The following is a 15,763-nucleotide window of genomic DNA, read 5'->3' as shown; positions in this document are numbered from 1 at the left end:
GGCACAGTTAATACACAAGAGCATCACAATCTGAAACTAGATTCAGATCCCATTAAGTACTGTTCTTTTTGCTGTAGCTGCTTGTTTGAGAAGTGGTTTGCTATGTTTTTGTAGAAGACCCTCTGAAGTGATAAATTATAAATGAAATCCCTGGTATAATAAAATCATCAATATTTATTCAACTGTGAATTGATTGAGATCAGTACCATCACCTGGCATGTTCGTTAACACATTATTTAGGCCCCATTGCTGTCGTTATTCAGAGATAGGACATTCAGCAGAGTTTATTTCCTCCTGGCCACAAGTAGAGTGCAGAAGTGTGCGTCACTCTTTAAAAAACACTTAACTTTGTCATGGAAGTGAGTGTGTATGTGCACAAGGAATTATATATTAAAGTGATTTCCATTTGTTTTTATCCCAAATAAAGCCAAAAACCCAATTTCAAGAGAGTTCCTTATTATAATTTGGGGTGGGGGTGAGGGGCAGTTCTAGACAGAGAGGACACCCTTTTAAGGCCGTAAGCTGAAATTGCCATCAACCAGGTACTAAATACTGGTTGCCAGTCTATCAGGGAGTTTGGTCTTGCCTGTAAATTTGTTGCCAACAAATTAACAGTATTTAACAGAGGATTTTGTTGTTTGTTTTTGTTTTTTAATGAATTATGATTGCTAAAGCAGAAAACTTTTGGGGGAAAAACTACTGTCCTCATGGTTCCCAGCATTAGAGAGAGACTGTGAAACTGTTCAGGTTTTTCCTAGTTTGACTATTTCCACAGTTTAATATGAAACAAACACTTCTGATTTTAATCAGCCCTGTTCTGACTGGTTTTCTTAATCTATAGGAGAGATGTCTTTTGATTTTTATTTCTCTAGGCAAAATAAAGCTATAATAGTTAGCATCTGTAAGTAAAAACTCTATCATAATAGAGGAAATAAATTTCCAAGCCCAGGGGAAAAATCAAAAGGCATGTATAATAATTTATTGCAGTAAGATATTTTCTAAAAGGTTAATTCATTAAAAAGTAGATACAAATTAATTACAAGTTCTCTATCAATCAGCTTAATAAATTTTTTTCCAAATAGAATTCCTATATGCAAGATCTATCTCTGCACATTTATCATATGATATGGTACAGATAGACATTTACCAAGAAACACACCATTAGCATGGGCATCTTCAGTTGGTTTTTTTTGTTTTTCTTAGTGCATGGTATTTAAGCATTGCTTTTTTGCCCCACTTAGATCTGGCTGAGATGATATGAGTACATAGCTTTTCATAAGAGAAAGTGATGAAGCTAGGATAATTTTAGAGATCCTTGTCGTCATATAGAACTTGGATAAAGAAATACACTGTGGATATCCTGTTGGTGGTTGGTGTATTTAATAGTGATATAACAAAAGAAGTAGTGGATAATGCTGATAAACTACCAACAATTCTGATTTAACTTTTCTGTACAGAGAAAAAATACTCAGTTTCTCATGGTCCAGCCTATTTATAAATTGACCAACTGCGCCTGTCAAAACTGAGTAAAAGACCTGATTTGGTATTGAACATTGCATTATTTTTTAAAAGGTAGAATTTTAATACACTTAAATTGAGTTTTATATAAACCATGACTTTGTTGAATTAGAATCAAAGAATTAGGCAGAGTCCTAATTTGATCAGAATATTATTAATTAGATCAGAGTATTAATGTAAAACCATTGTCTTTGTTGAATTGTAATCGTAGAGGCTAGACCTGGAAAGGACCCAAGAGATCATCTGGCCCAGTGATTTTCAGTGCTGTGAATAAGGGTCAGCATGTCCTCCTAGAGGAAGTGGGTGGGGAGGGCAAAAAGATGGAAACAGCAAAGAGAACACACCCTCAAACACAAATTCTTGAGAATTCTCATGTTCCCTATTCCCCTGCCTTCCTTTTTTTTGTGATTCACTAGACTGAATGAGCTGTTGTTACCTCTATTACGCATCCCTCATGTGTGCAGGGTGGAAAATAAGATTGGAAACATCTAATCTAATCCATTCTTTTACAGAAGAAGACACAGCCCCAGAAAGAGGAGATGAATGCCCAGGTGCTCACACCTTGTTAGGAGTAGAGGCAGGACTAGAGCCCAGGCACCCTGACTTCATGCCTATGGACAAGAGGGAGGAAAAACAACCCTACATTTCCACTGAATTAGAAAAAGTATGTTTTTCTTCCTGTATTCCAAATTTTAATTGTTTTTTAAGCCCTCAAATTTCTATTAGGAGTAGATTCAAGCTGTCAGTTGCCAAATAGGCTATTTTTGAATGTGAAGTTTCGCTTTTCATTATGTAGTGTTATATCGTGATTTTAGCAACTTCCTCTTTTGAAATTTGCTAGAATAATCTCTAACCATACTTGTTCTTTTATTCTAAGGAACATCTCCCAACCTCCCCCATTTATTTTTAGTTTTCAGTTATGGAGGGGAAACAAACTATCTGCAATCTTTAAGTATATGAATTTCAGTTATAAATTATGAACTAAAAAGTAACTTTTTTAAAATTCGGTATTCACTTGGATGTTCAGCTATTGGTTTTGAATGCAGTCTACAATATCCTTCTATAGTCTATGGAAAGTTTTAAAAATCGTATTTGAAGGTTTGGGACACATTCTCAGTCAAGAGGATCAAATTTCTATCAACATAATTAGAATGTTTCTGAAGTGATTTTATTTAGAAAAAATGGGAACTAGTGGAAGAAGTTACTCTTTTGAAATGGAATTCAAATGTAAATATTTAAGAATTCCATAAATTTTTATTTTACAAATTATATTTACCAGATCAGAGTTGGAAAAAAATCAAATTCTAGGATTTTTTTTTAAAAAGGTGTAATGTAATTATTTGTCTTTTTATGGAATGTTGAATTTTGCTAGATTTCTAATGTTTATCTTGGTATTACACTGGAATTAGGGAACATTTTTACCATTATGCATTTTTTTCCAATAAGAGCTTTGAACATGCTTTGGCATAACTTATTTGTGGTAAGTAGAATTAGGAAGGCATCAGCAATATAGAATCCTAACAGTAATTGTCTAAACTGTATTTTAGTGATTTTTATGCCTGTTTATTTTCTGTAATTCTTATATTTTATAAATCAAATACCTTAGTATACTTCCACTAGAAATTAATTTATAATTGATTATTTATACTGGATGAAGTAGCAGTAATTAATACCATGTTTAGTATTAATCCACTCAGATTAACTTTATCTAACTGAACTTTTATATCTACAGTCCATTATATTACAACTTTTTAAATAGCATTTATAACAAAAGAACTTTGTTTTATAAAGCATTTGTTACAAAAAAAAAACATCTTGCCAAAAAAATTACAATTTCTATGCATTGTGTAATATTCAGTGATGTCATTGTTGAGATTTTGCATGTTGTTATAGGTGCTCTTTCATATGTGTTTGTGGTGTTTATGTGGAATTGTTAACATTGCTGCTATCACTTACTGTAGTTAAACTAAAAAACTGCTAAAAGGCTGTGCCAGTCAACATTTGTATGTGTGACTTGAGAAAGTACGTACTTTGTTGTTTAATATTTGAGCCAGCACTTAGTGGCCTCTACGGAAGGGAACACTGTATAGTTGTCAAGTGGTGCCAAACTTGAAAATCTTGCTTCGTATGAATAATTCCAGGCAGGTCAGCTTCTCTTCCATGCTTTCCCAGTTCTTTGAAGGTGAAACATTTTCAGAAAGGGAAAGCAAGCAAGAATTCTGACCTTTATACATTACTCTCTCCCCTAGAATTTTAAATCTTCTTTTTTTTTCTTCTGATATTTGCACACCTGACAGAAAAATCCAATAGGGTGACAGTGGAGCAGCATAATTTCCCTTGATCTGGATACTTATAGCTAAACAATGTAAAAACAGAGGAGTGTGAGGTGCATACATTATTTTTGTTGGTTATCATGGCTTATTGTTTGAATTGCATTTAATAAGAATATTGAGTAATTTTATTATTTTTTTTATAAGGGACCATTGAAACCTCACAGTCCTAAATGTTAACTTGTACATTCAGCATTTGCATAGACTTATTTAATATATTTGGTTGCCTTGTGACCATCAGGATTTTTTCATGCCCATCTACTTAGTTTGGTTCCTGATGTTTCCATCTGTCCTCAGCGATACCAAACAAACTCTGAAAGGAGAGAGAAAGTTGTCTTGATGAATTAACTCTGCTATACATTGTTAAAATTCAACATGGAAGAAATATCATTATGCTCTTATTTTATACTCTGAGAACAGAGGGAGAACTGTTACAAAATATTAAGAAAATAAGGCTGTTTCCTGAAGAGCCTTTTTACACCAACATGCCAAGACTCCTTACTTAGTGCAGTTTCCTTTTGTCAGTTCAATGAGTTTATAATTACAAGATTCCTTTAACAAAGGGATAATCTCCTGAATTTATATAGAGGATTTTTTTGTGACTCTCAGATACATAGTGACAGCTAATGCTGTATTTGAACACATTGCTGCCGAAATTACTGATTTAATTCTAAGAATATTAAAATGAATTCATCTAGGTCCCCACCACTTCTCTGCTTAAAGGAAAAGGCAAATTTTAACTGTGAGTCTTTTCTCCAGAATATGCTTTAAACATTTGCCTCTCAATGAGGGGATTAAGCAATAAAAGGAAATTCAATTACATGTAGTCTAAAGAAGTTCTGCCTTTGTCCAGTGGCCTCCAGAAGTCACATAAAAGTATTTCTTCATTCCTACATCAGGGGTTTTCAGGCAAAGCCTTTGCACCAAGAATTCCTTTTATATATTGGACACCAAAGATTATGGCATGATATATCCTCATGATTAACAATTTCTATTAGATAGCAATGGGCACATTTATTTGAATCCTCCTCTTGGACTTATTTCCTGTCTTTGGATCTTCTGTACATTTCATATGTCTGTCCTGAGGCTTTTATGCCTAGGCCAATTTAAAATCAAATAATACATATATATATTTATTAGGTTTCTAATTTATAGTTTCCAGTTTCCCCTATGACTTTAAACCTTTTCACTGCTAAAGTTAGATATAGATTTGCCAGATTAGATTAGCCCCATGGTGAGTAATAGTTTGTACCTTTTATGTTGTAATCTGGAAATGTAACTATAACCACATAGGCCTGAAACCTGGTGAGAAAATGACTGGAAGCATTTTGGATTCAACAAAATCATTATGTATGCCTCATTTGTCTGTTAAAATGAGGAACTTTCATGGTTTTCTAGAATGCTGTATTCAGCTTCTAAATAAGGTCTTCCAACTTTCTTATAAGAATGTTTTTAAGGTTCTTTTTACTCTGTCATTTAGAAGTTAATTGGGAATAAAAAAAATAGATTTATCAATTTAGTCACTATAATTTAAGATCAGGCACCTGTCTATAAATATAATAACCACACTTAATACTTAGAAAACATTTATGAAAAAATATAGTATTGTTCTTTGTAGATTCATTTACTTTTCCTTCTGTTTGTTAGATTGCCATTTTTTATATGTTGTTTGGCCACTTGGCTTTTAACTGATATACATGAAAAAAGCACATGTGTGCCTGTTTCACTCAAACCATATTTTGAAAAATTTTTTTAAGCTGCTACAGTTGTAATTTGTGAAAAAAAGAGAAGGGTGAATTGAGATGGAGGGAAACTCCAGTTAATATGTTAAAATGTGTGACTGTGAGGCTGTTGGTCAATTAATCCTCTTCCAGTTGATATTTGCAATAGTATGATAGAAGTTTATCCGTTAATAAGAGTACTGTTGGTTTCATTTTTATTTTGTTGCTTACTGATCTTTTACACTGAGATGTTTTCATCTTATCAGCTCACTGTTTTTGCTTCATACTTGTCTGTGTACTTGTGATCTAAATAAAATTCTAGTTTTATGTCCTAGTAGTTTATTCTTTTGTGTGTGTAATAATGTTTGCCTCTAATGTAGTATAATTTTATATTGTTTTCAATATTTCCTAAAACTTATGGAAATAAGAAAAGCAATCAAATAAAATCGGCTGAGTGTCAATGATGTCTCTATAATGAGAGCATGCTTTAGTTATAGTATTTTGTGTATATTTGGGTATAATGACCAGTCTTCATTCATTTAATGAAACGTTTCCTGCAAAGCTGGCTGGCTTTTATAGCTACAACAGACAATTTAAAAAACAGGTTAAGCTGGCCAGTTAGCTCAATTGGTTAGAGTGTGGTGCTGATAACAAGATCTGGGGTTTGACACCCACACTTGCCAGCAAGAATAAATAACAAGTTAAACCACATATCGAGAAATTTCTGTTGACCTGGAAACTGCACTGGCCCCAGGATATAGTCAATGCCCATTGAGCCAAGCATTCCATGTACAGTGTAGTGTCTGAGAACAGAGGAGGGGGAAATCCTGGAAGGGGAAGCATTTGTGCCTGTGACTGCTCAAACAGCCCACAGGGTGGCAAAACCAGTAGTAAGGGATCTATAATTAGAGGCTTTCCTGGAGCCCCAGCCCTGAAAATCTAAGGGAGCAGACAGCCCTACCACAAACAATGAACTTTGTCTGCAGAGCTCTCTTGGCCATTTTTCTTTACTATGTGAATCCCCTTGTCAGATGCTTTGAAAATAGGTGCAAAGTTATACCAAGCTCAGTAGATGTGAAATTCTAGACTTCCTCGTTTTAAGGAAAATCTTTTTAGTCAGAAATAATTCTCCACATGTTGTTCGTTACATTGAGCACACTTGGCAGTGTTCCTTGAACAGAATAGGAATCGTCGTTCAAAATAATTATAATTAAGTTGCTTAATTTTAGACATCTTTATTATGTCACTAAAATTATTTAATGGTGACAAACATGTTAAAACACCTGAAAATGTAATTCTCTCACAGACAATTATTTTGCAGAAATGCAAATATATTTCTTTCATGTCTGAATAATCCACCGGTCTTTACTCATAGCTGGATATTCCATATAGAAACAATGACTGTATTTTTGTATGTTAGTATTTTAGATTGCATTAAAATTACAAATAGTTGTAATTTTATATTTTCATGGTACTGTGACAAGGAACCTATCTTTAAATGTGTTTGCAAGTTACACATTTAAAATGTGACAAGTTTTACTTCCCTGATAGCGAAAGAATATTAGGATTCAAATTGAATAATATTTACCTACCAATCAGAAAATGTTTTCTTTTTTAACAGTTTTATTTATTTTTAGTTTTTTTTAAAATAATCATCATTTTCAGGATTTCATGTGACTAAAATGGCTAATATGTATAAGGTACTTCATGTTGATGGTATATCATCTCAAAAGATAGTTTTGAATCAAACACTGAATTTGATAGCAAACATTTTCAGATTGAATTATTGTTTAAAAAATGGAAGTAAAACCAGCGTTTGCTTTATTGAGATTTATAATGCTTTAAAAATGCTAAGACAATAAAGAACTATTCATTGTGAATAATTTGGCAATTATAAATAAATAGGAAATAAGAAATAAAAATTATAGGACTCATTACCAATAGATAAGAACTTTCAACATTTTGGTGTTTTATTTTGGAATTTCTCACCCATAAGTATTCTTCAAAAATTGTAATTAAACTGTATTTAGCCTTTGAAAGTGGATTGTTATACAGCTACATAGTTTTCCATTGCACAGATGTGCCAAAATCTATTTTACAATGCTTTTGTTGGATTGGATTTGTTTCCAGTTTTTTTCTTTTACAAATTTGCCTTAAGATGTTTGAGCATACATTTTTGTATACATCTATGATTAAATCCTTACGATAAATTTTTTAAAAAAAGAATTCCTGGGCCCAATAAAAAGAACACTTTATTAATTTTTCCTACATATACATTTCCAAAGCCCTAGTAATTTTTATAACTTGGAAAAATAATATGTTCATATTGTAAAACTTAAAATCCCATGGAGCTAATTACTAACCAAAGTGATGTGTATCTTTCCAGATTTTTTCTATGCAATTATAAATCATCTTTATTTTTCTTACAAAAAATGGAATCATGATATGTATATTGTTCTAAAATGAGTTTTTCTTTTTAACTTAATATATTATGGACCTATTTTCGTGTTAGCATGTAGAAGTGTAACAATTTTTGACTACATGTAAATATATGTGTAATTATTTAATTATCCCTCTGCTAATGGGTCTTTGGTGAACATTTTGTTCATTTATCTTTGCATATTTGTGTATTTCTGCATTTAGGCAAAATTGTCCACCAAGTTATACCAATGCAGACACCATTCACTGTTGGCTGAGAGTGCGAGTTCCTCACATCCTGACCAACATTTAGATATGGACCTTTTTGTACTTTTGCAACCTGATAAATGAAATATATCTCATGATGTCTGACTATTTGGTTTTTTTGTGTGAATAATTGCCCATTATATCCTGGGCCCGTTTTCTAGTAGTTACCTTTTTCCTGTTGATTTGTAGGAGCTTTTCATATGTCCTTTGTCACTTTATGTTTTGTAAGTATTTTCTCCAGGTCTGTTTATTATCTTTTAAAATTTGTTCAATGCAGAATTTTTAGATTTTGTATGTCATCTGATCTGTTCATGTATTTTTTGTTATACCCTTCTGCGTTGTGTCATGCTGAGAAAGGCTTTCTTTTCTCATTCCCAGAGATCATGAAAATTGCTTTCTTTATGCGAACAGTTTTTTTAAAAAAATAGAGCCACTTAGAAATGTTTTTATTGGTGTGGGATGAAATAGGATTCAAAATTTGCTTTTTTTTTTTTCTTGGGCAGCTGGCTGGCCTTGACCTTGGTGTTGTCAGCACCATGCTTTATGAACTGAGTCAGTCGGCCAGCTATTTGCTTCTACTTTTGCTTTCCCAACTCGATAGCCAGTTATCTTAAACCATCTATTGAAGAGTCCATCATTTCCCCAACAATTTGGATTAAAGCCTTTTTATATATACTCAATTTGCATATTTACATATTTACAGAGCTTTTCTGGACTCTTCTGTAGTCATGATCTATCTGTCTATTTCTTTATGAGCAATTTACAGTTTAAATTACTGCAGTGTTGTAGTACATGTGTACATCTTTCAGGGCAAGGCCTCCCAATTATTATTTTCAAAATTGCTTTCCTTTTCTTATGCATTTACCCTCCTAAACTTTAGAATCAACCTGACAAATATCAACAAAAAAAGGTATTCTAATTAGAATTACTTTGAATTAAAGATTACTTGAACAAATTAAACATCTTTACAATATTGAGACTTCCCATCCAGGTGCATGACATAACTCTTTATTAGGTTTGTATATACATTTTTAATTTTAAGGACTTTTTTTGACATTTTTCTTATTGAATTAAACAGAAGAATGCACAACTCAGTGTACAGCTCTATTAATTTTTATGAAGTGAACATATTACTGTAATCACCACCCAAAGGAAGACATAGAATATTATCTGAACCCCAGACGCTTCCCTCATGTGTCCTACCTGTTGTTACCTCCCTAAAGTAAACACTATACTGGCTTCACCGTTGAGTCATTTTGTCTGTTTTTGAATTATATAAATATACCCTTTCAATATACTCTGGTGTCTGGCTTTTTCTTAACATTATGTTTGTGGGATTCATCCATGTTTTTGCATGTAGTTCATTCCTTGTCACTTTTGTATAATAATTCATTGTATAAATATTTTATAATTTCATATGTATTCTATTGTTTATGGACATAGGGTTATTTCCAGTTTGGGACTATTTATTATTAATTATGCTATTATGCTTTTATGAACACTCATACATACATGCCTTTTGGTACACATACATACAACATTTCTATTGAGTATATATTTGGGTGTAGGGTCATAAAATGGCATGTGTTCAACTTTAGTAGATACTGCCATTTATTTTCCAAAGTGGTTGTACAAATTGATGCTTGTGCCCGCTGCGTAAGAATGCTCCACATCCTCATCAACACTTGATACTTGCAGATTTTGTTTTTCATTTTAGACATTTTGGTGAGTTTAATTTATGTTTCCTGGAATATTAGTATTTCTTTTCTTATGCAGGGCTCATTCAGGTTTTATCCATTTTTAATTGGACTATCAGCCTTTTTTTTTTTTGACCGGAACTCCTGGACTATCTGCCTTCTAACTGATTTGTCAGATAAATGCACTGCAAATATCTTCTCCCACTTTGTGGCTTGCCTTTTTATCTCTTAATAGTGCATTTTGATAGATGTCTGTTTTTAATTTTAATGGAATCCAGTTTTTCAATCTTTTACTTTTGGGGTAGTGATTTTGATGTCCTATTTAAAAATATGTGGGGTCTCTTATGTTTCCTTCAGGAGCTTTACTGTTTTGCCATTCATTTTTAGGTCATGATCCATTTGGATTTTATGATTATGGTGTAAAGTAGGGATTCGGTTTTCTCATATTGTGGTAAGGATTTCTGTGTCTGTATTTATGAGCTGACTTGGTCTGTAATTTTATTTTATTGTTCTTGCTGTATTTTAATAGAAAAGTTATACTGCCCTACAAAAGAAATTGGCTGGTCCCTCTTTTTCTATTCATGTTCAGAGTTTTGTAGGTTTGGCATTATTTGTTCCTATCATGTTAGAAGAATTTACTGGTAAAATCCATCTGAACCTGAGGTTTTCTTTGTGAGATTTTTGGTTATGAATTCAATCTCTTTAATGGATGTAGGACTATTCAAACTTTATGTTTCTTATTCAGTTTGGTAAGTTGTGGTTTTCCTATTTGTCCATTTTATCCCAATTTTCAAATTTATTGGCATCAAGTTGTACATAATATTTTTATTTATTTATTTTTTTACTATCTGTAGGCTGTCTTTTTATTCCTTGTATAATTTGTGCCTTCTCTCTTTTTTTCTTTGGTAGTTTATTAATTTTGTTAGTCTTTTCAAATCTACTTCAGTATTACTTTTTTTCTTAATTATAAATTTCTTTCCTATTTTATTGACTTCTGTTCTTAATTGTATTGTTTCCTTCTTTCTACTTTTTTGAGTATATGTGTTATTTTTAGAATAATTTCTTGGTACAGTCGATATTTAGTCTTTCTTCTTTTCTACTCTATACATTTAATGCTATCATTTTCTCTTTAGGATCTTCAATAACAGTATCCCACAACTTTGGCATGTTGTATTGTAATTATCACTCAGTTTGAAATATTTTGCAATTCCCATTGATCTTTTTTCTTCCACCAGAAAGAAGGTATTATTTATTATATATAAATATAACTGTACTTATATATTTATATTACATAAATATATATTTATAGTATAATATTATATTATTATTTAGAAGTATATTATCACTTAATTGGTGAAAATTATCTTGTTACAATTGATTTCCACTTTAATTCTACTGATTAGAGAACATATTCTGAATGACTTAATTTTTTGAAATTCTAAGATATGCTCTATGACCTAGCATTTCTATTTTCGGTAGAAGTGACAAAGTGTTATGTACCCTTGAGAAAAATGTGTATTCTGCAGTTGTTGGGTATGTGTTCTTTATATATCAATTAGGTCTACTTTGATATTTGCATTGTTCAAATCATATATATCTATATTGTTTTTTGTCTGCATGTTTTCTCGGTTATAGAAAAAAATGTGTTAAAATTTCTTAGTTGCAGATTTGCCTATTTCTCTTTTTAATTCTTTCAATTTTTGCTGTCTATATTTTGAGGCTACGTTATCAGGTCCATACAAATCTAGGATTGTTATACCTTCCTGCTGAATTTCTACTAATAATTTCTTGCCTTAGTCTATTTTGTCTGATATTAGATAGCTATACCAGCTTTCATTTTTTATTGTTTACATAATATACTTTTTTCATCTTTTTTGCTTTCAACCTTTATACCTTATTTGTTCATGTGTGTGAGGTGTGTTTTTTCTCCCAGGAGCATATACTTGAGTTTGTTTCTTCATCCAGTGTGATGATATTTATCTTTTAATGAGAAAGAATATCGACTCTATAATAACTGGTATATTTAGGTTTAGCTCCATCATCTTACATTTTTTGTCCCATCTATTCTTTGTGCCTTGTTGTTGATTAAGCAAGTCTTTTTATTCCATTTTTTCCCTCTATTAACTTATGTCATACATTTTAAAATTATTCTTGTAGTGATTCCATACAGATTAAAATATTCATCCTTGTATAATTAAAGTCTATTTTAAATTAGTGTTTTCTTCATTATCTGGATAATGCGAGGACCTATCAACACTAGCTCCGGTTACCCTCTTTTGTGCTATTGTAATATAAAACTGCATAACACATTAGTATAGTTTTAAACAGCTATATTTATTTAGAGTCACCTATATATTAACTCTTTCCAGTATTCTTTATTATTTTCTACATTAACTTGCTTCTGTCTTGGATCATTTCCTTTTGCCCAAGGAACTCCCTTTATTATTTTAACATTTGACTGTTGATAACAAATATGCTCGTTATTTTGTGTAACTATGTCTGTATTTTGCCTTTATTTTTGAAGGATGCTTTTTGCTAAATATAAATTTCAGTCTTACAGTAATTTTCTTTCAGCATATTAAAGATATCATCTGTTTTCTGGCATCCATCATCTCAGCTGAAAAATCAGTCAATCTGTTGTTGCTCCATTGAAGATATTTGTCCTTTTCCTCCAGTTTCTTTTCAGATTTTCTCTTTGTTTTTGGTTTTCAGCATTTTTATTCTTATATGTGTAGGTTTAATTTTTCTTGTATTTATTTTACGTAGTTAGGGAAGCTTCTTGAATCTGTAGATTGTATTTTATTTTGGAAAATTCTCATCCAATATTTTTTTTTTCAGACTCCCAATATTTTAAAAATATTGCTTCTTTCCCATTCCCTCCTCTCATTCTGGGACTGTAATTAAGAAAAATATGTTACACCTTTCACTATGTCTCTTATATGTATTAGCAGTTTTCTCTGTTTGCTATATTCTTTTCTCTGTCTGCTTCAATTTGTATATTTTCTATTGACCTTTCAGTTCACAGATTGTCTCTTATGTTTTATATGTTATACCTGCTTGTTACCCCATCTATTGAATTCTTTATTACTGTATATTTAATAGTTTTTACGTTTTGAAATAATCTTAAACTCAAAAAAGTAGCAAGTATATTATAGAGAACATTTTTTTCTTAAACTGCTTTGAAATTAAGTTGCCAACCTGATACATCACCTCCAAGTGATTTTGTATGATTTTCCTACAAACAAGGACATTCTCCTACATAACCATAAAATAGCCATCAAAATTAGGAAATTAACACAAATGCATTGTAACCATCTAAGCCTCTGTTCCCACTGAAGTTATGCCAATTGCCCCAACAATGTCCTTTATTGGAAGAGGATCCAATTGAGAATCATGTATTGCTTTTAGTTATGTCCTTTATCCCTCAGTCTTCCTTTGACTTTCCTGAGCTACTCAGGCTCCAACACCCAACTGTGTTCTGCCTCCCACAGATACACAGATGCCCTCCTTGTAAGCTCTACCTATGACACTCTGCACTGGGCCATTCCCAGATCCAGGTAACTTCCTCACTCCACTCGAGCTTTGACGTCCCATTCTAGAAAGACTCCTGTGGAGAAGCCCTCTTCATGCTGCTTGGGCTGTGACACCTCACGCCAGACAACTCACACAGTCAGCCTCTGACTTTTCACACAGGCCTTCTCCCGATACCTCCTGCTGCTGCCTGGATTACACTGCCCAGACTATGGCACCACCTACCAGGCTGCTCCTCTGTGGGATGCTTTTCTCTTCCAGCTGCAGCTGTGTTAATGCTTGCCAGATTGCCCCTCTACTGAAATATATTTCTCAGCCCTCACTGGCCAGTTCTATGCAGATGCCCTCATTCCCCTTTTCAGGCTCTGTACCTCACTCTAGGCCATCACGTCTCCAACACACACGTACTCCAGTACAGATTTCTACCTTGCTCTGCCCCACCAACAACTTTAAAAGTGAATAGTTCAGGAAGAAAGGGGAAGAAGAAGAGAAGGAAAAGAGGAAGAGTAAGAGAAAACAGGCAATTCTAGAATTTTAATACATTCCAATGCTCTAGTAAAATTCTCTCTGTTATTTTCTTGAACATGAAGTTTATTCTGGCAGGGATGATAGGGTGTCCTCTAGTGGAAAAAAAACCATTCAAATCCTTTAGTAGTCCCCCCTTTTTCCTATATTCAATTGTAAGTTCTTCATTTTGTTTGTTTCTCCATCAGTATGGTCTCTTAAAAATTTTCTCAGCAGCATAACACTATAACTTCAATCCCCCAAGTTCCTTAAATACAGTCACGAAGGAACCATGTGTGTCATTCAGTCATTTTCACGCAATTTCTTTCCCATTGTATAAGCATATGAGCTTTTTTTTTTACCTGTTTCACTATGTCCTAAGATTTTGGTTTCCATTTTCAGTGTACAGTCTCTGTCTTGTGATAAAAATGAAGAAAAAAATAAATTAAGGCTATGTAATTGCTTAATGTAATGATTAAACTTAATCATTCTACCTGTTCGAAACCACAGTGGTTGTCTAAATAAATCAGACTGTTATCCTTACTGAAAGTTAATCCAAGTAAATTTGGGGGACCAGGATATTTTTCATAAGCACAAGGGGCTAATATCAAAAATGTATTCTTTACTGAAAATTTCATCGTTACAGTATCTAATTTCGTTGCTGTGGCGGCTGGAGCATGGAGTCAGAGGGACCCAGGTTCAAGTCCTGGCTCTACCACTTACTAACTCCGTGACTTAAACAGTCCAGTACTTGGCACAGAGAGGGTACCTCAGTAAATATTGGATGAGTGAATCTATGAAGTTACTTAAATGTTTCTTATCTGTAAAATAGGTATAACAATGGGCTTGTTTACAGGTTACAGATAATTTATGTAAAACCTCTTAGGACATAGTAGACATTCAATTGGTTCTAGGTATAACAATAATAAATTTTATACTAGAATCCTTTCACTAATAACAAGCAAGTCCTACAAATAATAGGAGTTATCTAAATTTATGGGGTGATCCTGTTACTTCAGATGGTGTTTCCAGGATTATTTATTCGTCTCTTGATATCAGCATTTATTAAAGCAGATGATTGTGTGTTCAGTAGTTCTGGGCAGGATCAAGATTAAAGTGTGAAGACACAGTTTTAAGGAGCATACAAACCAACTGAAGAGAACTTCTGGACACAATTAGAACATACTCCTATAAAATAATACAGCAAATGTAAGGCACATAAGGAGAGAATAAGGGAGTTGGGTCAGTGTGTAAAAGTATGTAGAAGTGAGTTTGGAATTGAAATTGGAATCGGAAAAAAGATAGTATTTCAGTTGGCACAAAGACTATGGGGAGATTACTCAGACAATGTGTGGGGAAGGTATGGTGTGAGTGTCCTGAGTGCAGGTAGATGCTGGGGACAGCGGGAGACTGGTGGTTTGGTTCAGAGGCGGTCCTCAGTGGGAGCAATGAAAGGTGAGGTGAGTTAGGTAAAGTGAAACCAGTCACGCTGATAACTGCATTAACTTTTCATTTTGCCATTTCTTAGAGTCCTAGCCAGTTAGTGCCTTGTTTGAATACACTAACATTCCAGAGAGGGTCAGAACTATTGGATAAAGTACAGGTTGGCAATGTTTTCACTTTGAGGTGGTCTACCTTGATTTTGTTTTTTCTACCAAGGATAATACTTTGAAAAGGGTAAGCCTGGTTTTAGCAGATGACAGAATATGGAGACAGGCCAGCTAATAGTTATGGACTTGGTTATCTCTTTGGCAAACAACACTTAAAGTGGACATAT

General features: G+C 33.0%; 1 protein-coding gene across 2 annotated transcripts in view; it reads left to right on the top strand.

Moving 5' to 3' along the window:
- The window catches only part of KIAA1958 (KIAA1958 ortholog), a 138,753-nt gene that overhangs the window by 99,448 nt on the left and 23,542 nt on the right, over nt 1–15,763 (top strand). The window lies entirely within an intron of this gene.

This window comes from Cynocephalus volans, chromosome 17 (assembly GCF_027409185.1).
Source record: "Cynocephalus volans isolate mCynVol1 chromosome 17, mCynVol1.pri, whole genome shotgun sequence".
Classification (NCBI taxonomy): domain Eukaryota; kingdom Metazoa; phylum Chordata; class Mammalia; order Dermoptera; family Cynocephalidae; genus Cynocephalus; species Cynocephalus volans.
The sequence above is the reverse complement of the archived record's forward strand: the minus strand, read 5'-3'. Positions and strand labels throughout refer to the sequence as shown.